General features: G+C 39.5%; 2 long non-coding RNA genes across 2 annotated transcripts; one reads left to right on the top strand and one right to left on the bottom strand.

Annotated features, from left to right (window-relative positions):
* The first annotated feature begins 8,106 nt into the window (after positions 1 to 8,106).
* LOC129355713 (uncharacterized) lies at positions 8,107 to 10,539 on the top strand. The gene is made up of 4 exons (XR_008605304.1): positions 8,107 to 8,220; positions 9,164 to 9,247; positions 9,822 to 9,912; positions 10,076 to 10,539. It is a non-coding gene; the product is annotated as an uncharacterized LOC129355713 (long non-coding RNA).
* A 2,978-nt stretch (positions 10,540 to 13,517) lies between these two features.
* Positions 13,518 to 15,532, bottom strand: LOC129355714 (uncharacterized). Its single transcript, XR_008605305.1, has 4 exons — positions 15,436 to 15,532; positions 14,458 to 14,492; positions 13,743 to 13,833; positions 13,518 to 13,586 (listed from the first exon to the last, which is right to left on the bottom strand). It is a non-coding gene; the product is annotated as an uncharacterized LOC129355714 (long non-coding RNA).
* Between the last annotated feature and the right edge of the window lie 8,611 nt (positions 15,533 to 24,143).

Genomic DNA, 24,143 nt, shown 5'->3' with positions numbered 1-24,143 from the left:
CAATGCTACATATAGACTTCCAGCAGTCCCAGAAAGCCTTGAGGCTGTCAGCTTTGTCTGCTGTATATTTTATGAGGAAACATATTAAAAATGTGTGGATGTGTGTGTGCTGCTCAAAAGGAATCTCTTTTGCAGAAGCCTGTGCCACCAAGTTTCTGCTCCACAAATCCTGTGAACTGCATGTATTTTTCATGCATTCTTGTACATGCATTACGCGTGTGTGTGCAGGTGTGTTTGTTTCCTTGCACAGTGCTGCACACAAGGGAGTAGACCTCCACTTTGGTGTGCTTGCGTCCCCACGGAGCAACACTTTCGCAGTGGGCTCAGCTGACTTTGGGCCTCCTTCTTTTCGTCAGACCTGTCCTACTTTTCTTTCCTCTGGCTTCAATCTCCTGGAATCCTGCTGTGGCGAATATGAGTCCTGTGCCACACATCTCCTTGCTACATATTTTTTAAAGTTTGATTCTGATAGTCAGTGATGGTCATGAAGGAAGGATGCCACAGGATAAAGATAGCAGTTGAGACAGTGCATGAGTAATGTTGTATTGCATTTATAACTATCTTCTTTGACAGTCTGTATCTTGTAGAGCAGGGGTGCGGACTACGTCGATCGCGATCTACTGGTCGATAGCTGAGATTGACTGCTGCTGAGTCAATCTCAGCAGCAGGTGACAAACTGAAGGCCGTCAGGACGCTGAGACCAGCGCTTCCTCTTCTGACAGGCTTATCAAAATATTCACCAAGATCCAAAACATTTGTAGCTTCATTAAAGAATAATAATCATAATAAAATCAACAAAATGTGTTAAAATTAATAATCAGTAATTATTGTTTCAACAAGGTATTGTGTAAATCAGTCCATTTCAGATCCATTAACACAAAAAAAGCGATTTGAAGACCGACTGACTAGCAGAGCAGGAGTTTAAATGAGCTAATCAACCATGAGAGGCTTATCAATAATCAATAAATAAATATCAAGCCTGATATTGTAATGGACTGAATGTTATCCTTTTAATGTCTGCTCAGCTTGTGGGGCACAAGTGGTTGCCACAGCAACGGCTGTGCATAAACGACAAAGAGACGGAGAGTGAAAAGGTGCGAGTGATTTTGAGTTGATCACCTGTTCGGGTTGTTTGCTGGAGTTTCTGAACGTTCAATAAACAACAAAAAAATGGTTTCTACCACGATAATTATGTGAAATTAAATGAATTATATCCCAAATTCAGAAGATTTGTCTTTACCTCTGCAGAGCTCTTTGGTTCCTCCTATCAGTCTGTAGTTTCTCATATGGCTCCATCAATCCAAATTTCAGATCTACCATAAATGACTGACACCTGCTGGCCTCAGGTTTACAACCAGCCTGTGACTGAAACCAGTAACCTGCTGCCAGTGTCAGAATCTCACTGAGGAAGAAACTGCATTAGGTTTTCTATTGTTTTATCATTTATGATATAACATATTCATAAAGGAAATTAGTCAACAGTGTTTAAATTACAAATTTTATGTCTTTGTGTCATGAGGTAGATCTCAGCTGGCTGGTGAGAGAAAGAGTTGATCTTGGTCTCAAAAAGTTTGAGCTCCCGTTGTAGAGATTTGAACATAATAGCTATTATGATCATGTACTGTAATTTTCAGTTCTTTAAAAAACCGGTGTGATTATGAGAACTGATGTAGTGAAGTGTTTGGCTCACAGTTTTCTGGATGGGCTTGTAAATTTTTCAGTGGAGATGCAAAATGAAGCATCTCTTCATTTTGAATCATCTCTTTCTTTGTTCAGCATTTCTTTTTGTACATATCTAGACTTCAATGTAACAATTGGGTGTCTTGTCACAACAAAGTCCAATTAATAAAAAAAAAAACAAAGAAAACTGTCCTCATTGATTGTTAGTTTTACTATATTCATCACAATTTTTCAATGAAAGTATAAATGAATATTAATTCATTTGAAAATGATTGAATGCAGTTACTATGTGCAGTTTAAAATATATAAATCCCGCTTTGTTTTGTAACTGGTGTCGTAAAGATTGCATATGAATATGTTTTTCAAGAGTAGCGCTTGTGTTTGTGGAGCTATATTGTGTCACGCCGTCACTGGCATACAAGAAAAGTAATAAATAGTTTGCAGTATTATCACAAAATATTGTGATGAAATTTTAATCTCATATCACCTGTAGACTGCTTACAGTTTTATTTCTCGTAAACAGTGTACACTGTATGGCGCAGACACACTGTTTACACAGCCTATGTAACCACATTGTCTGTGCCAGTCCATCTCTGCCTCCTGTGTTTGTGTTGTATCCAACACAAACACAGTGTGATATGCCATCTGCAGCTTCAGCATCACAGCTTATGCTGGGTTTTCACAAGCCTGCTGTTCTCAGGGCCTAACAAATTCCTCACTGACAAACACAGTCAAATATTAGAGTTCACAATGAAAGTTTCAGAGCAGAGACTTGGATATTGCTTTACTTATCCACTTTCAGGGTGGCTATTCTTCTCTATTGCAGTGCCCTTAAACTCTGTCCAGAGCCAAAGCTTTTCAAAGGAAAAGCTTCTTTGATATCAAAGTACTGATGCTGCTGCACATCTTGAAGCACACTTCAAGATGTGCTTCAAGATTCACCCTCCATGAGGTGAATGTTTGAGAGATGCAACAATAAAATGCAGCTGTCAAGACCTTGCTTGATACTGATTGTTTCTTTTCACAACCTAAGAGCAGCACAAGATGTACAAATAGTGAAGCAAAAAGCGAATAGTGAAGCAAAGCTCATTTTTTTATTATTTATTGTTGTACTCTGGCTTCCCACAATTTTGTAAGTTTGGTTCCTTACTTTTTCTTTAAACCTTCTCAAATTTTTTTGTCTGTTGCATTTGGGTCCCTCTACAAATATATAACATGACACTTGTATCATGTCGTCCTTTCAGGGTCACCAGTCTCTAGCAGAGAGACTTGGATGAACCCTGGAAAGTCCATCAAAGGCCAATCCAGGAACAATAACCATGCACATAAACATTCAAATTTAAGGGGCGATTTAGAGAGAACAGTTCATCTAACATATTTTTATGTTTGTGAGAATGCTGGAGTACCCAGTCAGAACCCATACCTGTCCAGGGAGAACATGCAAATTCCATGCAGAAAAACGCAAGTCTGGGATTGAACCCCAGGACCCTGATGCTAATAGATAACAGTGCTACCGATATGCTCCACTCATGGTGTTTATACTTGTACTTACTTGTTAAACCAGATTATAGTGACACCTTGAGGCATCTAGAAATTTTACCCAAGGGTTAACCAGGCTTGTAGGGACCCTTGGTTTTCTTCTGCATGTTGAGGCATTCTTAGAGTCTTCCATGCCATGAGGTGAATGTTTGAGGTCTTGCTTTGCCTAATTTATATTATTATTTCTATGAGTTTTGATAAAAAATACAAATATAAATTAGGACCTCCACAGTAGATTGAAGAACCTGCAGCTGTAGAGATGTCACTGTACTTCTGCCAGCGGAAATGTTCCCTGTAGGTTAATCACTCTAAATATATTGCTTCCTTGCACCAAGAAAAGGCTTTTTGCCTTTTTTTTGACATTTCATGAAAAATCTCTGCCTCTCATGACCTAGACTCTACCACTGGTTAAATATTAAATCAAGTCTACAAACTAAATCAGTTAAAATTTGACCTTTTCCTTAGTGACAATGTGATTGGCAGTGTTGCTATTTTTCAGTCTCTGTTCTCTCAAAGGTCCATGGCAATTCTAATGATTGCCCAGAAACCAAAGTGTAATCATTCCTTGCACTGCACTTGTGCAGAAAGAAAGATACTGCTTCCCATTTCTGTCCTAAAAAAATCCTGCAAGCTTCTTTGTGAATTCTGTTTGAAGCTGTAACTTGACAGCTTCATTTGTGAAGCGTCTCAATTATGTAGAATATTCCAGCTGACATATCGACTCCCAGACTGTCTCACTAGAGCATGAAAGCCAAAGCTTAAGGAAGTCATCACACACCTTGAGAGAAAGAAACCAACACACATGCATGCACAGGCACAGATGCAAAACTAAAAATAGAGGCAGCTGTCCTGGTGAAGAGCTGGTTAATGCTCTTCACCCAGACAATTTGATTTGCATATCTTTAATGTACCTTTTTCTCCTTTCTGCTACCGCTCTTTGAGTTTCTCCTTTTTTCACTCCCAAGCTTTCTGTCTTGTGCGAAACTGTCAACTTTCTCATTGGAATTCTCAGGAAGGCTTGCAGTGCATACTGGGAGTGAGGTTTTTGTATTTGAAAAGAGAGAGAAAAAAGCAGGCTTAAAAGATTCAAACAACTGTGGTAATTAGAGATTTTGGATGGGTGAGACAATCTCAGCACCACCCACTCCACCTTCCTTTCCCACTGTCTGTCCCTCTCAGGTCTTTCAGAGCATTGTAATGGCCTCCATCTGGCCTGGAAGATGAGGGGGGACGGGAGGAAGGACAGGGGGTGAAGAAAAGCACTGAGTTGCAGTGTGGCAACTTTTAGCCATCTGGGACTAACCACTCTGTCTCTTTAAGACTGCTTCTGAACTGTCCCAACCAACCAGCAGAAAATCAGGTTGGATGCATGCTATGAGCGTGTCAGTAGTGAGGAAAAAAAGCTCTGGTCTGCTTGTTCCATAAAATCTTTTTGGGCATTAAACAAAGATATCTAGAATTGTGCTTGTCATAATGGGAGTGAATAGTTTAGCCCAAATGCAGAACACAACTCAGGGAAACTGGTTAAAGAGTGAAGTTTATTGAAAATACTGCTGAAGAGTACTGAAGGCTCGGGTTGGGTCCAGGGAGGAAGATAGCGACAGGAAACAAACGGTTCACTAGAGAGGCAGAGTTGATGGCGAGTTCAGGTTCTAGGGAAATATTGCATGTGAGTGAGGGAACAAGTCTTACTTGTGGACCGCTGGGTTAGAGAGGTGAGGAAGTACTGAAATGTCCGGGGTTTCAGTTCTCAGTGGTTCCAGGTCGCGGTGTTGTTGGCTGGCAGAAATCCAGGAGGCAACGGGAGCACGTCGGAGGGCGGACAGGTAGGCCAAGAGCGGCGGCTGTAGAGGAGCGGAGCGACTGCCAGTCGTGGGAATCTTGGAGGAGCTGGTTGGTGCACGGATGAAGTGAGTCTGGGGGCTCGGACAACCTGTGAGTCTATTCCACGGCGTCACGAAGATTGACCGAAAACACGAGAGGCCAGGAGGAAGCACCTGAAGGTGAGAAAAAACATCAAGGAAGATTTTCACTAAGAACAGAGTAACTGAAGCAAGCTTCTAGGGGCTCGGAGGTACCATGACTGGCAAACACTCAGGCGCCGAAGGACTGGCAGTCTGCCTCTCTTGAACGTCTCGCTGATTAGCTCAATTCGCCTCAGGTGTGGGATGACGTCGTCCTCGCCCTCCGACTGAATGGAATAGGCTCCCTCTAGTGGTGGAAAAAAAACAGTGCATACACAAAAACTTCACAAGGAGCTGAAAGAAAACCCCAGAACATGACAGTGCTTTTGAATTAAGCAATATCACAGTCACTGTGTGTCAAGGCACAATGAATTCTTCCTGTGTCTTACAGGTTTTTTTTTTTGGACTTTTTAAATTAATCTTTTATTTGGAAAGGCAAGTTACAATCACTTTGTACAATTCAGCTTCCATCATCATGGAAGTATGAGAAAAAATAACCAGGGTTTTTTTTTGTATAATAACCAAACATCCATAACAAAAGAGTGAGGGTGGGGGTGGGACAGGTCTGATTTTTCTTATGTTAGGGGAAAAACACAATCAAGAGAATAAGTTTGCCATAATCCTGAACCAGGGTACAATACACAGCAAACTGTACTTGCATGTGATATATACATTTATTCCACAGGGATTACTGATTTTACATAGTTTGTCCATTTAGACCAGATCCTGAAGAATGAGTCCCTTCGACCTTGAACAGAAAAAGATAACTTCTCCAAAATGTACAATATTGACCCAGTCCTCAAATGTAGGTGCTTCAGGCTTTAACCATTTTCTAGTGATTGTCTTTTTACTTGCTTCCAGAAGCACTAACAGCAGTTTTTTATCTTCCAGAGTCCCGTTATCAAATGAAATGTTTCCTAAGCATAGTGATTCACATTTCCGTGGGATTCTTTCAGTAAAGATATTATTTAGGTGGGAACACATTTGCTCCCAAAAAACTTCAATCACCTTTCTGCTACCCCTCTTTGAGTTTCTCCTTTTTTGATTTGCCCCCTTTGTTCCACAGAGTCTCCAACATGTGTCTCCGCTGCCCCAAAGTTTGTTCTGAACTGGTTACAAAATATCGAACAGTGTTTTTCTAACAGAACTGCCTCCATGTATTGGAGCTCAAAGTCATCCAGTGTAATTTGTTAATCTGTTCCCAGACTTCAGTTGAGACAGATAAATTTCCTTCTTTTACCCACTTGTTTCTTGGCAAGACTCTTATGTTCCAAAGATTTGTTAAACATAGCTAATAATAGTGGTGCCAATTTTTCTATAAACTTTTCATAGAATTCAATGGAAAACCCATCAGGGTCAGAGGCTTTATTTGACTGCAGTGCTTTTATTGAGTTTATTACTTCCACGAGTGCGAGTGATGAATCCATGGTCCTGGCAGTGTTCGTATCAATAGTAGGAATGGAAAGACTTTGAAGAAATTCTTCCATTTTATTATTATCTGTGGGAAATTCTGATGAACATAAAGAAGAATAAAATGATTTAAAAGTGTCATTAATTTCGATAGGGTCAGTTGTAATTACCTGTTGGATATTTTGAATACTAGGTATTGTATGAGAGTTGACCTTACCCCGAAACTGGTATGTTATTAAACAGCCAGCCGTATCGCCATGTTCATAATATGAACTTTTACTGCGTAAAAGTAGGCGTTCAGCTTCCTTGAAGCTAATGAAACGAAGAGAAGTGCCTGGTCCTGCCATACCGGGGTCTTCGGTGGTATTAACCATTTGACAAAATAAGACTTAGACTTGTACTTTATTGACCCCTTGGGAAGACTCCCTCAGGAAATTGAAGTTACCAGCAGCTTACAGGCAGAAAAGTGGCACACAGTGAGCAAAATACAAAAAATACAAAGGTATACACTAAATGTGAGTAGCCAAAACCCTAAATTAAGCAAAAATAAGAATATAAATAAAAAATATAAATACAACACAAAAGAAAATATAGGAATTTGACAGATACACTGTAAAAAAGGAACCTCAGGGGTTATCACATTAACAAAAGAATATCATGTACTGTTAACTAAATAATTGCATGTTTGAGCCAAAACATGATACAATCATGTTGCATAAACAAGATATTCCACAACTTCAACGTTTATAAAATTGAATCATGTTGAGCAAACATGATTCATTATAGTCAGACCGATCCTATGCTGAAGACCACGAGTGAGATCACGCGATATCACGCAAGTTCACGCAAGATTACGGGAAATCACGGGATATCACGCGAGAATACGCGAGACAATCGGTTTTTTTCTCGCAAATGGAATAAAATGTATTCAAGGTGAGATAACGTGATTCAATTACGTCAGCTAGAGCTTCCGCCAAAAAAAAAGAACGTCGGGGCGTATTACATTAACAAAAAAATCATGTACCTTTCACACAATAATGTTGGGTTTGAAGCGAAAACGTGATAAAATCATGTTGGATAAACAAGATATTCCACGACTTCACATTTATAAAATTGAATCATGTTGAGCTAACATGATTCATTATAGTTAGACTGATATTGTGCTGACGACAACGAGTGAGATCACGGGGATATCACGCGAGAACACGCGAGACAATCGGTTTTTTTCTCTCAACTGAACTAACGTGATTGAATGACGTTATCTCAACTTGAACATCTAATTCTCAAGCTCCCAGGCCTCTACCAGAGGCCTGGGAGCTTGAGGGTCTGCGCAGTATCTTGGCTGTGCCAAGATAATATATATATATATATATATATTATATATATATATATATATATATGTTTTTTATTTTATTCAATATCAATATTTGTCAAAGTTAATCTAATAAAAAAAAATACAGTGACGTCAGTTCCAAAGCGCTATTGTGTCAGACATCTCCCGCTGAAGAGGATCCAGCGACATCAAGAGATTACGGAAAATCACGCGAGATAACTGGCTTGCACCTTGTTGGGTTTTTTCAAGGGCAGAGGGGAGATTCCTGGCGTGCATCTACTTAATTTGAAGAAGGTAAGAGTCAAAATATTTTCATCTAAATCCATATAAAAATATGTAACTTAAAATTTCTCTACCATTTGCACCATTTCTACTTGTTCCATACTTGTGTCACATTATTTCATGTTCTGTAGATTAAGTCGGTTAGGTTAAGGCAGATAGCTTTTTCTTTACATTTATCGCCGCACCATGTTAGGTACTCTGCAGAGCCATATGTAGTGTAAGGGTCACAAAGCTGCTGCCAGAGACACAAATGGACCCCAGAAATGTCACAGTTTTGCTCCTCCTGAGCTCCCTGGAGGTTTAGTGGATTTTTAACACACTGATCTAACATCAGTCTATTTCTAACTATTTTAATTCTATTTCAGTAATGTTACTATGGAGGTAAATGTAGATACACACACACACTTTGGTACCTTTCTATCATCATCGAGATCTTAATTAATTATGGTAATAAAAAAGTCCTACATTTCAGTCGGTGAAACCTGCAGAAAGCATTGCTTTCTGAGCTTGTTAAATGTTCCTAAAATACCTGTTAGTTGTGGATTTCTAGTATATTTTGTCAGGCTAAAACTCTCAATGGATTATCCATTATTACAGACTTGAGCTTTCTATTTTTTTCTTTAAAATACATATTCCTCTGCTGTAAAGATGTTGGGGTTTTTTGGACTCTTCTTTGTTGTCCCCAAATAATTGTAGCTCAGAAACAATATTGAAGTTCATTGGTTTAATTTTGAAATGTTGATGTTTTTTGTGTGATTGTTTGTGCTCATTTTGACCTTGTTACTATTGCTTTCTACCATGTTCAATTCACCATTGTTCTGCACATATGTGCTTGCATACAAGTGTCCAGTGGTTAATTCATGAGGCATTCAAGGGACTTGTACTAAAAGATACAACTCAGTTCAGTATGAATTGCATATTTTAATGGCTGAAAAATATATCTGATCTCTTTCAGAACATCACCTGTCTGTAATCCACCTGCGTAAGTACTGGTCAAGGGGCTCATCGGCTATCAAGTTATAGATTTCAGTGGCTAATAGTAAGTTTTGCCAGATCTAAAGTGACTGAATGTAGTGTTAGAGAGCTTATAAAGCTAGGGTTCAGCTAAACATTTATTTGGCCAGTCTGTTTTATTTGTCTTTATTTGTGTGGGGATGTGGAAATGTAAGAAGTGTAGTCTCTCTCTGTCTCGTAGATATGACCTGTTAAAACATTTTACACTTAAACACCGGCATATGCGACGTTATCCATGCCCACACATAGACTGTCCATGTACTTGTAAGACATGGAATGCTTTGCATATTCATTTAAGTAGAAGGATATAGACTGTGTTGACCATTCTGTACTTTTCACATATTTCTTGGTGATATATTCATGTCTTTATTTAAAACCTCTAACAGCTTCAGTTAGATGTTTAAATGAGATGTAAACTCCATTTTAGTCATGGCATAATGAAGGGATACTAACAATTTTAAATATCTTTCAAATAGACTGCAAGTCACTGATCACTTTTGTTGTGACTTCCTTTGAATGTAGCTATGTTTTCAAGTGTGTGAACCTATACTGCTGGAGTTTTGAGATTGTTCTCATTGTTTTTTGATCTGCATATTTAGGAAGACACTGCTGAGGTCAGACGAGAGTGCATCCTCAAATGTCTGTGTGTACCTAAATGAAGATCCAAAGAAGCTGGTGAGGGAGTACATGGTATGTTAAATTCTCTTTGTGTTTACAATAGAACTCCTAAGAGTTGTTAAAATACTTTCACCAACTAAGGTCCATGAGTGACTCAATCAATGTCAGTCTTAATTTATTTATTTAATTACATGTGAATTGTCTCCCCCCCAATACCCTTCCCTAACTCCCTTAGGACGTTGATGAATGAAATGGCCAAAGCCGAGACTGTCCTCGGAATCGTCATTTGAGCAGAGGGTGCAGAGGCTGCCGATGCACATCTGGATGTTGGGATTGTCCTGGAGGAGGTGGAAGTTATGAACAGCTTGGGCAGTGTATCTTCTGCAATAGTGATGCTGCTGGGACTAATCTACGCACTAAACTTGAGCTACCCTCAAGTTTAGTGCGTTCAGCACTCAACTTGCTCAGTAACTCAAGCATACCTTGAAGTAATACAGAAAATAATAATGAAATTGGATGGAAAGAACTTATCAAAGAAAGCACAAGTTCTCAATATGAAACTCGCTGCTAAGTTGAGCAAAGTTTCATATGGAAAATGAGTGTTTAAAGTCTGCAGTAGAAAAGATTTATATTGTTACAGTTCTCTAAGTTGAGCAACTATAATGACATGTTTTATGTTGTAAAGAATTGGCTGGGAAATGAAACTGTAACCTTTTTGTAGTTGTTTTTTATTTCAATGTCCAACTCAGCTGTGTTTTGTGCTGTGTAAAAAAACGATGTATAACAAAATACAATTGTGTTGTACCTTTTCTAATTGTTGAGTGTTCTTCCTACACTTTCACCTAGTGCTATCTTAAAATGCTTGATTAACGCTTGAAAATATGTCTTGAATTAACGTCATGAAATAATGGAAAGGATTTTCACACGATTAACTAGCTGTCTTTTAGCATGAAGCATATTTGTTGAGCTAACTTGCTTTTAGTGAGTTGGACCTACTGAATCAGGTAGTGTGAAGGTACCACTGTAAAATAAGGTGGTTTCAACTAGATTTACATTCATCTTAATGAAGTTACATCAATGATTTGGTCCTAAACATTGCAGATTAGTTGGGCGGGCTGTATTGCATTACACTGGGTCACGCTATAGTAACTGAGTTAAAGGAACCTTTAAAACATATGTTGAGCCAACACATTTCATTTGAATTTGAATAACCTTAATGAATGGAGTTGAGCCAACTCATTTGATTTACAATCATCCATTGCCTTACCATGATTCTGGTTAAGCCAACATATTTGGTTTAAATTAGAACAACCTTAATGAATTATGTTTTGCCAACTCATTTATTTATATAAGAATAACCACAATATATTAAGTTGAGCCAACATGTTTGATTTAGAATCACCAATTGAATCACCATTGTAACAAGTTGAGCCAACACATTTGCTTTACATTGGAATAATCTTAATAAATTAGGTTGACCTAACACATTTGCATTAAATAGGAGTAACACAAGTACATGGTGCTGAAATAAAGCAAAGTAATCAGGTGGAAATCCTTTCCATAATTTTTTTATGTTCATCCAATGACTTATTTTTTTCAGTGTTGAATCTATTGGTCAGGCACTTGGGAAGCAGCAGTCTGTCACTGAACAGGCTCCTCTGACTGCTGATGACAGCGTGTAGAGGGTGGCTGCTATCGTCCATGACGTCCAGCAGTTTGTTCAGTGTCCTCGCCTCTGCCACCGTCACCAGAATGAAATAAGAATTAAAGTCATAAGAATGAAAACAACCATTGAGAGCTGAGATGGTCCTCCCCAACATCCAAAGTCTCCATAAAAACAGAACAATGGAGACAGCAGTGCTAAACACAGCAGTTATTCACAATAAAATGTGAACACAGAGATAAAGCAGAGCAAAAAAGCCCGGAAGTGTATTTAACAAAAACCGGCTAATAGCCCCCGCCAACCTCCAAATTGGAACACCAGTATGTGCATTATTGTACTACTTTAAGATTATTTTTATTACATTGCAGCAAGGTTGGAAACTGCATAATCCCTATATAATGGAAAAAAATGCTACCAAACAATTTGTTTAGATGATCACGAGTATTATTAATTTCTAAACTGAACAGGACATAACCAAAACTTTAATTTCCCAGTGATGAATCTGAGCCTCAGGTCTAAATTTAAAGTTAAGAACTATATATTCACCCAAACACAGTCTATGACCAGGGCTCACCGAGAGCGAGTCAGGCTCACTCGGAAATCAGAGTCTGAATAGGCTATATTGTTTTGCGTATTCGGATGCAGTAAACCTTTACCACTCCATTTTACACTGAAAAAAATAAGTCATTGGATGAACATAAAAAATTATGGAAAGGATTTCCACCTGATTACTTTGCTTTATTTCAGCACCATGTACTTGTGTTACTCCTATTTAAAGCAAATGTGTTAGGTCAACCTAATTTATTAAGATTATTCCAATGTAAAGCAAATGTGTTGGCTCCACTTGTTACAATGGTGATTCAATGGGTGATTCTAAATCAAACATGTTGGCTCAACGTAATATATTGTGGTTATTCTTATAAATAAAATGAGTTGGCAAACATAATTCATTAAGGTTGTTCTAATTTAAACCAAATATGTTGGCTTAACCAGAATTATGGTAATGCAATGGATGATTGTAAATCAAATGAGTTGGCTCAACTCCATTCATTAAGGTTATTCAAATTCAAATGAAATGTGTTGGCTCAACATATGTTTTAAAGGTTCCTTTAACTCAGTTACTATAGTGTGACCCAGTGTAGTGCAATACAGCCCGCCCAACTAATCTGCAATGTTTAGGACCAAATCATTGATGTAACTTCATTAAGATGAATGTAAATCTAGTTTGAAACCACCTTATTTTACAGTGGTACCTTCACACTACCTGATTCAGTAGGTCCAACTCACTAAAAGCAAGTTAGCTCAACAAATATGCTTCATGCTAAAAGACAGCTATTTAATTGTGTGGAAATCCTTTCCATTATTTCATGACGTTAATTCAAAGACATATTTTCAAGCGTTAATCAAGCATTTTAAGATAGCACTAGGTGAAAGTGTAGGAAGAACACTCAACAATTAGAAAAGGTACAACACAATTGTATTTTCAGAATTGTTATACATCGTTTTTTTACACAGCACAAAACACAGCTGAGTTGGACATTGAAATAAAAACAACTACAAAAAGGTTACAGTTTCATTTCCCAGCCAATTCTTTACATAAACATGTCAGTATAGTTGCTCAACTTAGAGAACTGTAACAATATAAATCTTTTCTACTGCAGACTTTAAACACTCATTTTCCATGTGAAACTTTACTCAACTTAGCAGCGAGTTTCATATTGAGAACTTGTGCTTTCTTTGATAAGTTCTTTCCATCCAATTTCATTATTATTTTCTGTATTACTTCAAAGGTATGCTTGAGTTACTGAGCAAGTTGAGTGCTGAACGCACTAAACTTGAGGGTAGCTCAAGTTTAGTGCGTAGATTAGTCCCAGCAGCATCACTATTGCAGAAGATACACTGCCCAAGCTGTTCATAACTTCCACCTCCTCCAGGACAATCCCAACATCCAGATGTGCATCGGCAGCCTCTGCACCCTCTGCTCAAATGACGATTCCGAGGAATCGTCATGAGCACGTACTTACGCAGGTGGATTACAGACAGGTGATCAGGTGATGTTCTGGCCATTTCATTCATCAACGTCCTAAGGGAGTTAGGGAAGGGTATTGGGGGGAGACAATTCACATGTAATTAAATAAATAAATTAGACTGACATTGATTGAGTCACTCATGGACCTTAGTTGGTGAAAGTATTTTAACAACTCAGGAGTTCTATTAACACAAAGAGAATTTTACATACCATGTACTCCCTCACCAGCTTCTCTGGATCTTCATTTAGGTACACACAGACCTTTGAGGATGCACTCTCGTCTGACCTCAGCAGTGTCTTCCTAAATATGCAGATCAAAAAACAAAGAGAACAATCTCAAAACTCCAGCAGTATAGGTTCACACACTTGAAAACATAGCTGCATTCAAAGGAAGTCACAACAAAAGTGATCAGTGACTTGCAGTCTGTTTGAAAGATATTTTAAAATTGTTAGTATCCCTTCATTATGCCACTAAATTGAGTATAACATCTCATTTAAACATCTAACTGAAGCTGTTAGATGTTTAAATAAAGACATGAATATATCACCAAAGAAATATGTGAAAAGTACAGAATGGTCAACACAGTCTATATCCTTCTACTTAAATGAATATGCAAAGCATTCCATGTCTTACAAGTACATGGACAGTCTATGTGTGGGCATGGATAACGTCGCATATGCCGGTGTTTAAGTGTAAAATGTTTAACAGGTCATATCTACGAGACAGAAAGAGACTACACTCCTTACATTTCCACATCCCCACGCAAATAAAACAAATAAAACAGACTGGCCAATAAATGTTTAGCTGAACCCTAGCTTTATAAGCTCTAACACTACATTCAGTCACTTTAGATCTGGCAAAACTTACTATTAGCCACTGAAATCTATAACTTGATAGCCGATGAGCCCCTTGACCAGTACTTACGCAGGTGGATTACAGACAGGTGATCAGGTGATGTTCTGAAAGAGATCAGATATATTTTCAGCCATTAAAATATGCAATTCATACTGAACTGAGTTGTATCTTTTAGTACAAGTCCCTTGAATGCCTCATGAATAAAACCACAGGACACATGCAAGCACATATGTGCAGAACAGAGGTGAATTGAACATGGTAGAAAAGCAATAGTAACATAGGTCAAAATGAGCACAATCAACACAAAAAACATCAACATTTCAAAATTAAACCAATGAACTTCAATATTGTTTCTGAGCTACAATTATTTGGGGACAACAAAGAAGAGTCCAAAAAACCCCAACATCTTACAGCAGAGGAATATGTATTTAAAGAAAAATAGAAAGCTCAAGTCTGTAATAATGGATAATCCATTGAGAGTTTTAGCCTGACAAAATATACTAGAAATCCATAACTAACAGGTATTTAAGGAACATTTAACAAAGCTCAGAAAGCAATGCTTTCTGCAGGTTTCACCGACTGAAATGTAGGACTTTTTATTACCATAATTAATTAAGAATCTCGATGATGATAGAAAGGTACCAAAGTGTGTGTGTGTATCTACATTTACCTCCATAGTAACATTACTGAAATAGAATTAAAATAGTTAGAAATAGACTGATGTTAGATCAGTGTGTTAAAAATCCACTAAACCTCCAGGGAGCTCAGGAGGAGCAAAACTGTGACATTTCTGGGGTCCATTTGTGTCTCTGGCAGCAGCTTTGTACACTACATATGGCTCTGCAGACTTTTTTCGCACAGAATGTACCTAACATGGTGCGGCGATAAATGTAAACAAAAAGCTATCTGCCTTAACCTAACCGACTTAATCTACAGAACATGAAATAATGTGACACAAGTATGGAACAAGTAGAAAATGCAAATGGTAGAGAAATTTTAAGTTACATATTTTTATATGGATTTAGATGAAAATAGTTTGACTCTTACCTTCTTCAAATTAAGTAGATGCACGCCAGGAATCTCCCCTCTGCCCTTGAAAAAACCCAACAAGGTGCAAGCCAGTTATCTCGCGTGATTTTCCGTAATCTCTTGATGTCTCTGGATCCTCTTCAGCGGGAGATGAGTTTGACACAATAGCGCTTTGGAACTGACGTCACTGTGTTTTTTTTTTATTAGATTAACTTTGACAAATATTGATATTGAATAAAATAAAAACACACACACACACACACACACACACACACACACACACACACACACACACACATATATATATATATATATATATATATATATATATATATATATATATATATATATATATATATATATATAAAATACTGCGCAGGACCCTCAGATGAATTAGATGTATTCAAGTTGAGATAACGTCATTCAATCACGTTAGTTCAGTTGAGAGAAAAAACCGATTGTCTCGCGTGTTCTCGCGTGATATCCGTGATCTCACTCGTTGTCGTCAGCACAATATCAGTCTAAATATAATGAATCATGTTAGCTCAACATGATTCAATTTTATAAATGTGAAGTCGTGGAATATCTTGTTTATCCAACATGATTTTATCACGTTTTCGTTTCAAACCCAACATTATTGTGTGAAAGGTACATGATATTTTTTTGTTAATGTAATACGCCCCGACGTTCTTTTTTTTTTTGGCGGAAGATCTAGCTGACGTAATTGAATCACGTTATCTCACCTTGAATACATTTTATTCCATTTGCGAGAAAAAACCGATTGTCTCGCGTATTCTCGCGTGATATCCCGTGATTCCCCGTAATCTTGCGTGAACTTGCGTGCTATCCCGTGATCTCACTCATGGTCTTCAGCATAGGATCGGTCTGACTATAATGAATCATGTTCGCTCAACATGATTCAATTTTATAAACGTTGAAGTTGTGGAATATCTTATTTATGCAACATGATTGTATCATGTTTTTGGCTCAAACATGCAATTATTTAGTTAACAGTACATGATATTCTTTTGTTAATGTGATAACCCCTGAGGTTCCTTTTTTACAGTGTAAGTAATGTTTAGCTGCGCTGGGTAGAAAAGTTCGTACCTGATCCCTTCGATGCCACGAAATAGTCGCTTTACCTCATTGAAGGCAGCTCGAGCCCGAGGAGAGTGATGAGACCGGTCCACCAGCGGCTCCTTTTCCAGCCCGAGCGCTTTCTTCATCAATGCAGCCACAGCGGTAGGCGAGCAGGAGCCAGCGGTCTTGACTCTAAATCCTCACACTTGTCTTCCAACATGGTGACATTAGCCGTAAGCCGCTCCAGTGTAGTTTTCATACCAGTAATGTCATCAGTGCAACCCGTGAGTGTCTCCTCCACATCCCCCACCGTAGCCGTCCTACTCCATAGATCGCTCTGCAGCTCCGCTGTAAATACTTATTCTACTGAAATGAACATCAATAACAGGTAATGACTGCAATGGATATATTGGGACATCTTCACACACAGCAAAGTACTGTAAAGTCAAGGTACAGTGTTTCTCACTGCACTGCTCCACTTACAAAAAAAATCCCACGTGAACGACACGTGATCTCAGATGTGCCACATGAAAACCACACGTGGTTCACACGACTTTCCACATCTGAATGATGTGCGAATGACATTTCGTAGTAAAATCACACGTGATTCCCATGTGATCACGTGTCACATGTGATACACACATTTCCACATATGGAAATATGTGATACACATGGAAATCACATGCGATGCACATGTGATACACAGGTGAATCCCATGTATATTACATGTGCATTACGTTCCATACATGTATCACATGTGATACACAGTTACATGAGATATGTAAATCACATGGTATACACATTTTCAACACATGCAACAGCTGAAAATATATACAATTATGAAATTATGGGGCCACCTTTTACCATGAAAATGTCCAATTTCTTCATATTATTCACTTTTCACGATGAATATGAGGTCACATGTCAATCTCATATAATTTTATAAGACATAACCATAAGTATTTATATATTATAAATGTAACTAAAGTAAGCTTGTAGCTATGAATCAAAACGTTCAAAAGTATATATGTACAGAAAACAACAATTTATCGACTTCTTTTTGAAACTGTTGGGAACCAGAATCAGCTTTTAACATCTGAGCATGACTCCATACAGATTTGCCCCAAATCAGGCTCAGACAATAAACGTGTGGAAACCAGATGTGTAGAAACGGGTTTAATATCATCAGTGCCAGTCCAGAGAGAAAAAATAAAACCTGAGGTAAAATCTCAGCGACTGGTCCTTCACATTGTTTCAGGAGAGACTGTAGCATTCGACTGTGAACCCTCTGAGTCTCCTTAATGTCTTCAAGGAGGGTTAGAACACACACACACATACTGGCACTGGTGGCTCTTATATGTGCCAGTAACAATAGGTGAAGGAGCTGTGGGTGGTGATGCTCAGGTGGGGAGTTTTCCTTCTCCAGTGCTTAAGGTGATGAGGTCTGGCTGTTCTAATGTGTTGCCCCATTCATTCCTTGTCTGAGTTTCACTGGACCACAGGCTCAACATTTAGGAGACATGACAACAAGCATTGGACTGAAAAAGAGTTCCCTATGATGAGCCTCAGCAGACGCTCAGTTCCACCAGGTGTTTGTTAATTCCTGCTGCTGCTACTCTGGGGAGCTGGTGGTGGGAGGGGAGGTCCTGTGGGGAGTGGCCTCACCTGGAGACTAAAGCTCCAAGAAACTGCTTTAGGTAAACAGGCAGCACTTAGCTAGAGCAAACGTTTAAGAACAACAAACGATTGCCACGGGAGATTCAAATGTCCCTCAAACATGCATGACAGAATCAAAGCATCATTCCAAAGCATCCATCCATCCATTTTCTTCCGCTTATCCGGGGTCGGGTCGCAGGGGTACCCGCTTCAGAAGGGAGGCCCACACCTCCCTCTCCTCAGCCATTTCTTCCAGCTCTTCTGGGGGAACCCCAAGGCGTTCCCAGGCCAGCCGAGAGACATAGTCCCTCTAGCGTGTCCTGGGTCTTCCCCATGCCCGGTACACTTCACCAAAAAGGTGTCCAGGAGGCATCCTGACCAGATGCCCGGACCATCTCAACTGGCTCCTCAAGACGTGAAGGAGCAGCAGCTCTACTCTTGAGTCACTCCCGGATGACTGAGCTTCTCACCCTACCTCTAAGTGACAGCCCAGCCACCCTACGGAGAAAACCCATTTCGGCTGCTTGTATCCGCGATCTCGTTCTTTCGGTCAGGACCCAAAGTTCATGACCATAGATGAGGGTAGGAACATAGATCGACGGGTAAATCTAGAGCTTCACTTCTTGACTCACCTCTCTCTTTACCATGACGGACCGGAACAGCGCCTGCTTCATGGCAGACGCTTGTTTCCCTCATTCGTGAACAAGATCCCGAGATATTTCAACTCCTCCACTTGGGGCAGGACACCCCCCTTGACCCGGAAAAGGCACTCTACCCTTTTCTGACTCAAGACCATGGCCTCGGATTTGGAGGCACTGATCCCCATCCCAGCTGCTTCACACTCGGCTGCGAACCGCTCCAGCGACACCTGCAGATCACGTCCCGATGAAGCCAATAGGACCACATTATCCACAAAAAGCAGAGATGGGATCCCAAGGCCACCAAAACTGATCCCTTCAACATCTCAGCTGTGCCTGGAATTTCTGTCCATGAAAGTAATGAACAGAATCAGTGACAAAGGACAGCCCTGGCGGAGTCCAACTCTCACAGGATACGTTCCTGACTTATTGCCGGCAATGTGGACCAGACTCCAACACGGGTCGTAAAGAGAGCTGACAGCCCATACCCCATACTCCTTGAGAATCCCACACAGGGCACCCCGAGGGACACGGTCAAACACCTTCTCCAAGTCCACAAAACACATGCACCCTCCAAGACCCTGCTGAGGGTGTAGAGCTGGTCCAGTGTTCCACGGCCAGGATGAAAACCTCACTGCTCTTCCTGAATCCGAGGTTCGACTATCCGACGGACCCGCCTCTCCAGGACCCTTGAATAGACCTTGCCAGGGAGGCTTAAGAGTGTGACCCCCCTATAATTGGAACACACTCTCCGGTCCCCCCTTTTAAACAAGGGAGACCACCACCTCCTTGGAACAATCAGCCCCCGATGTTTTTTAACTACCTCGGCGATCTCGTCCCCAGAGTTTGGAGAGCCTTATCCAGAGTCCCCAGGCTCAGCTTCCTCAATGGAAGGCATGTGAGTGGGATTGAGGAGGTCTTCGAAGTATTCCGCTCATCGGCCCATCAGCTGCTTCCGGAGTCCCTCAGGCCAAAAAGGCCTGATAGGATTCCTCCTCTTTGAAAGGGACTTTTTGTAAAAATCCAGATGGGAACGTATTGGAAAAAGGCATCAACTCGCTCTTTGACCAAGAGCAAGTTGGTCAAAGACCAAGTAAAATTTCCATTAAAATACCTGGAAATTTTAATGAAAGATGTAGTCAGGCTGAGGAAGAAGGGAACAGATTTTTGTCATGTTCCATGTTTTTCTGTGTATTTATTTTGAGTCTGTGTCCTGTGTGCCCTTCGTCTTGTCCTGCCTTTCCCCTTGATTACTCCCAAGCGTGTCTTGTTTCTTTGATTACCCTTTGCGTATTTAATCCCACCTGTGTCCTTTGTTCCTCGTCTTTTGTCATGTGTAGCACCGGTATCACACTGCTAACCGCGCCACTGGACCAGTTCTAGGCACTAAGGAGTGGGGAGCAAGAATAACAGCACCAGAGACCTCTGCTTAAGTGTAATAAACCAACAATTTACTAAATGTAAAACAGAAATAAGATGCAACACATAAACAAAGAAAACTCTACAGATTCTCAATAAGGAGGTAAATGAATTTTAAAAAAATTTAGAAAATAAATAAATAAATAAAGAGTATATCACTCTTCCTTTTTGGTCTTTAGTTTACCTAGTTTATTTAGTAAGACTAATCTAATTTAATTAGACTGATCTCCGTTCTCTTAAGTTATTTTAGACAGACTAATTTGATTTAATTAGACCAGTCTCTTTTATTTCCTAGATTGTATCTAATTTAAGATTCCTATTTTTCCTGAGTTAACTTGTTTCCTTTCTTTCACAGGTAAGAAAATACCTCCAACACAGTCAAACCAAAATGAAATACAATTGTTCAAATCACATTCAAATATATAATATACAGAAATCAAAGTATATCCGAATATGAATTCAGTTCTTCAGTTCAATGAAAAGTCTTAGTTGACTCGATCCAAACAAAAAGAATAATTCAATAAATTATCAGTTCAGTTCAGTTCGCCCTGGCAGCGAATTACCACACGCAGGAGAGTCCCTCCTTAAAGTGATGGAGAAGATGAACGGAAGGTCTGGGTCTGGCTCGCCATCCTGAATCCGATCCGTGAATGTGCGCGCCGCACAAGGCAGATAAATCCTGGCTCCGACCGAGCTTCCAACCAAGCAAAAAACCTGACCTGTATAACAGGTCGCAAACACAATAAAACTCTTTAAATCTTCAAATTATACAAATAAATTCTTCTTGAACTCACTAAGTTAACCAAATAACAATTTATAACGGAAGATTTCTTCTTAACGGCTATTGTAACGGCTACATTTTTTACAGTATAATACGATGAAAGTGCGAAAAAATAAACATAAAACTCACCAAAACCAATGTAGATTAGTTCTTAATAAAATTCCCGTCAGTTCCCGACCGGGTAATTATGTTTCTTAATTATATTGATAACTTTTGCTGTTGATTAATCGCCTCTCTACTCCGATTCCTCCTCTGCGCTCTCTCGCTGCACATGTGACGCTGGTCTCTTAAAGGGGCAGCGATACAATTTTCTGTTTACAGAGTTTTAATCAACTATTTATTCCTATTTATGTCAGATTTTAACATGGGTTACACATGTCATTCTGTCTTGCCTGTTTAGCCCTGGCTTCTGCTCAGCCGTGCTGCCAGTGTATTGTGGACCATTTGGATTATTATTGATCATTAAAACAACCATCATTGATTTTACTTGGGCCTCCAAGTGTCTGCCTCACCACCTTCCACCACCACACCATGACAATTTTACTGTGTCACGTAAATATAATACCACGTTGTCGGCGTACAAACTAAGTGTTTCAACACCACTGACTTGAAGGCCGTCAATATGTGGGTGCTCCCTTATTGCCACAGCAAGTGGTTCCAGTGCAATAGCAAAAAGCACTGGTGACAGTGGGTAGCCTTGCTGAACTAAGTGTTGCAGGCGAAATGGAGCTGATTGATCATTATTTGTCAGAACGGAGCACATTCTTGATATATCAGTTTCACCCAGAAGATGAAAGTTTCGCCGAACCCAAACCTGTGCAACGATTCAAACATATACGGCCATTCGACCTGGTGTAACGGATCTCTTCAAGAAAGCTTCCCAATCAGATTTCAGTCAAAGGCTTTATGTGCATCAAGGGCCAGGAAGATGCAATTTTATATTTTGTAGATTTGTTCTACAGAAGTATGTTTTTTCTTTTCTTTTTCTTCAATACTCTTACACGTTCGTATTTTTATGGTCAAGGTATACAGTATTAAGTAATTGTCTTACATTGAAAAAAGAAAGTCCGACAGGGATGAACCCTGTTTGATCATAATGGATAATAGATGCTAAGCATTTATTGAGTCTAGTGGCCATAATCTTTGTGATTATCTTGAGATCAACATTTTGCAGTGCAATTGACCTAAAGCTAGCAGGTTTTATCCCTCCCCTTTTTAGGAAAAAGAGAAATGTTAGCCTCGTAAAGAGTTTTGGGCAGTTTTCCATCCTTTGTAGAAGCAGACATCATTCAAAACAAGAGAGGTGCAAGAAGGTTACAACATTTCTTATAGAAATTTGACCCAAAGCCGTCCGGCCCGGCAACTTTGCCAGATGGAAGGGACTTTATAGTGTTGAAATACAATGTTAAATTAGCACAATCGTACACAGTTTAACCTTTACGTTAAGACAAACTTAGATAAAGATCCAGGCTGGGGCAGCTGGTGATTCTCTGAAACATACATACATTTCTAATCAGAAGACAAGTCTTATACTCCTTAAGGAAGGTTTTCCAGACAGGGAGCATTTTGGCTATCAGGATAATAAATTCTTTACTCAGAGTTCAGAAGTTCAAGCAAACATTAAAAACTATAGAAGTCCGTTACAAAATATAATCAAACATATTAATATAATTCCTTAAGTATTAAAATAGCATGTTTTGAATTAGTTAGTTTTAGATCCAAACTTATAGTTAGTTTTTAGCATTAGATTTTGTTTCAGTAAAACACAAAGACGTTCTAGTTCAATCACTGAGGAGAAAACCAAAACAGGCACAGGTCGTAAATATTCACCGAGGGAGGGGTCGCCTGGTACGCCAAAGACCCAGTTTGACAATCCATATATCTGCCTTTGGGGCTCTTTAGCACGAGATAATAAAATTAACATTAAGACAGCCCCCACAAAGGAAAAACACACCTCCTAATGCATATATTTAAATTTAGAGAAAGGCACAGGCTTATAAAAGTTTTCGTTTGCAACAGAGAATTAGAATTGCTCTCTGCCCGAGTTCGCAATTTCCGGAAAATACACTTTCTGTGCTTGCTTTCTTTCTTTCAACTCGTGCAATTATTTCTGTTTTGTCACGTCTTGGACTTTTGATAATCTGGGTGAGATGCTTATTGTAACATTCCTTGTGCATTGATTTTCTCTGGATAAAACTCTAGATATCTGAATTCTGATGTCGTATGATTGCTCTTTCTCACTGCGCATATTGAGGCTCAAGAATCCAGGATAAGAGGAGAATTAACGAGCTAAATCAAGATCTCCTCTCTTTAATTCTAAACAATAGCTTCTGTGACCTCTTGAATCATCAAGTCAGACTCTAGATAGTCCCTGTCAGAATTATTCAGCTTAGGCAGCCGGAGGGATTAAAAGAAATCATTAAAATCAGATTCTGTTGCATTGTTCTCGGAAGAACACAGGTTGGTGTAGAACTCTCTGAATCTACAATTTATGTCAGCAGGGTTGGTTAAGAGCATGCTGGTTTTTGACTTGATGCTATAAATTGATCTTGTGGCTTGGGAACCCTTAAGCTGTAACACTAGCAGTTTGCCAGGCTTATCTCCAAGCTCAAAATTCTTTTGTCGTAGTTTCCAAAGCAAGTTGATAACCTGGCAGCTCATAATTCCGTTATATTCATATCTAAGTTTGAGTATTTCCTTATAGTCAAATACTCAGGGAGATCACAGTCTTGCCTTTGCACCTACAGCCGAGTCGGGTAACGCAGCTTGAACTTGATTTCACCCACTCTCAAGGTTTTCATCACGTTCCGAAAGGCGTGGCGCTGGCCCATTACTTCGCTGGTGTAGTCTGGGAAAATCAGAACTTTGTTCCCCTTATATTCCAACGGCGGTGTCCTGACAAGGCATAGGATTTGCTCTTTTGTCTGAAAGTGATGTATTCGGGCTATGATGGTATGCGGTTTCTCACCCACTGCTGGCTTGGGCCACAGAGAGCTGCGTGCGCGGTCAACCTTCAGTGGATGTGAGAAATACTGTCTGCCCAGTAGTTCAGGGATGAGCTTAGATACAAACTCAGTTGGTCTCCTTTCTTCTGAGTTTTCTTTCATGCCAACAACTTTGATGCCTCCAAGTCCAGTACCTTAGGTTGCTGC

The sequence above is a fragment of the Poeciliopsis prolifica genome, unplaced genomic scaffold (assembly GCF_027474105.1).
Source record: "Poeciliopsis prolifica strain line A6 unplaced genomic scaffold, Auburn_PproV2 SCAFFOLD142, whole genome shotgun sequence".
NCBI lineage: Eukaryota > Metazoa > Chordata > Actinopteri > Cyprinodontiformes > Poeciliidae > Poeciliopsis > Poeciliopsis prolifica.
This window is presented reverse-complemented; position numbering and strand designations above follow the sequence as displayed.